The sequence below is a fragment of the Myotis nattereri genome, assembly GCF_964212035.1.
Source record: "Myotis nattereri genome assembly, chromosome: 10".
NCBI lineage: Eukaryota > Metazoa > Chordata > Mammalia > Chiroptera > Vespertilionidae > Myotis > Myotis nattereri.
In genome coordinates, this window is record NC_138085.1 from 57,354,427 (window position 1) to 57,356,624 (window position 2,198).

Sequence of the window (2,198 nt, forward strand, 5' to 3'; positions counted from 1 at the left end):
TCACTGATCACCAGTGATGGGAGAACACCCAGAGGCAGGGCCAGAGGCCAGGCTGCATAGCTGCCTGGGGACACCATCAGGACCCCAGGGGCAACGCAGCCAGGCTCCAGCAGGAGACCCAGAAGGCAACCCAGGCACGGGGGCTGCATCGCTGCTGGGGCACGAAATCCGGTGCCCAGGCTGAGTAGACCCAGGGCCCGGGGCTGCGTCGCAGCTGGGGCACCCGATCAGGTCTGGGGCGACAGAGCCAGGCCCCAGAAGGAGACCCAGGCGCCCGGGCTGCATCGCAGCTGGGGCATGCAATCCAGGCGATGCAGCCAGGCCCCAGCAGGAGACCCAGAAGGCGACCCAGGCGGCGGGGCTGCGTTGCCGCTGGGGCACGCGATCCGGTGCCCAGGCTGAGGAGACCCAGGACCTGGGGATGCGTCACAGCTGGGGCACAAGATCTGGTCCCTGGGGGCGACGCAGCCAGGCCCCAGAAGGAGACCCAGAAGGAGACCCAAGGGGCCTCCCAAGAGGAGAGTCTCCATGGTCAGATGGCGTGGTGTCCGGACAGGAATAAAGACCCGAGGTGACTCAGATGCCTGGCCACAGGGTTAGACCAGCCAGCAGGGCCTTTCAGTTGGGACTGGGGTGGGGATGGGGCAGGGAGGCAAGCCGGAAATAGAGAACTACAACTCCCAGGAGGCTTAGCAGCGGGGCCTGGGTGCCTGGCTGTGAAATCCAATGGGCTGTAGTTTTGCAAGCCACTTTAAACTAGAGGCTTGCAAGGTTGGAAGTTCTGCGCCTGGAGCCAGGGAGAAATGGAGCTGGAGCAGAGAGAGGGGTCCATGGCAGCCGTGGGCTTTGAGGAGTTCTCAGCACCTCCCGGCTGGGAGCTGGCGCTGCCTCCGCTGAAGGTGGTCACATCCTGGAGAGCCAGCTTGAGACCGAAGTGGAGTTCGTGTCTGGGGGTCTGGGCAGCTCCAGCCTCCAGGAGCTAGAGGAAGAGGAGGAAGCAGCCTGAGGCCGGCAAGGCGGCGCCAACGGGAACTCAATTGCAGGAAGTACCAGGCGCTGGATTGGCGCTGCAGGGAGATCCAGCAGGCGAAGGAGCGGGTCCTGAACAGGTTCCATCAGATACAGAGGATAACACGGAGACTCCAGCAGGAGAGGAGGTTCCTCATGAAGGTGCTGGACTCCTACGGCGACAACTACCGGGCCAGCCAGTTCACCATCTTACTGGAGGACGAGGGCAGCCAGGGCACAGACGCCCCCACCCCAGGCAACGCTGAGAACGAGCCACCAGAGAAAGCGGGGCTGTCCCCGCCCAGGAGGACACCAGCGCCCGCAGAAGCCAGCAGCCCGGCCCCTGGCGAGGGGCCCAGTGGGCGGAAGAGGCGGCGAGTGCCACCGGAAGGGGGCCGGGCGCGAGTGCCGCTGACTCCGGAGCTGGCCCCCGTGCAGATAAAGGTGGAGGAAGACTTTGGCTTCAAAGCGGCCGAGGCTTTGGACTCAAGTTGGGTTTCTCGGGGGGCCAGACAAGTAGCTGCCCTATCCCACCCTAGCCAGCTCCCCCTTTGACTGACCCCCCAATAAACGGACCCCATGCTCTCCTTGGCAAAAAAAAAGCTTATAGAGGCATGCTTATAGGATCAAATAGTATAAATATAGATGTAACAGGACAATAAAAAGAGAACCTGGCTATGATGATCACCTGAACGCTGCCTCTGTGTCATTCCTTCTTCGCCGACTCCGTCCACACCTTTGGGAACCCCTGGACCTCCTGGGGCAGGACCCCAACATTCCTCTTCTTATAAGGACTTCAGTGAGATGGGCTAAGGGTCCCACTGGAACTGCCTCAGTTTAATGTAATCCCCTCTTTAAAGATCTTATCTCCATATACAGGTACATTCTGAGGTTCTGGAGATTAGGATTCTAACATACATTTTTGTTGATTACTCAAATCAGCCCTTAACAACCAACATGTTTCAGAAAGTAGATTCCTATAGGGTTATTTACCAAACATTCAGAAGTATTTTTAAAAGAGCTAAGTCCCTCGCCCACTGTGCGGGCCCCTCCCGGCGAAGAGCGAAGGCCTGGGTTCCAGGCGCCGGAGGAAAACTGGTCCAGCAGCCAGGGGAAGGGGCCCCCAAGGGCCCCAGATAGCGAGAGGGCACAGGGCGGGCTGAGGGACCCACCCGAGTGCACAAATTTTT

At 60.1% G+C, this 2,198-nt stretch overlaps 1 pseudogene across 1 annotated transcript; it reads left to right on the forward strand.

The window, feature by feature from the left end:
- Positions 1–803: 803 nt before the first annotated feature.
- On the forward strand, positions 804–1,567 carry LOC308525977 (TCF3 fusion partner-like; annotated as a pseudogene). The gene has a single exon. The product of its transcript is annotated as a TCF3 fusion partner-like (transcript).
- Positions 1,568–2,198: the final 631 nt, after the last annotated feature.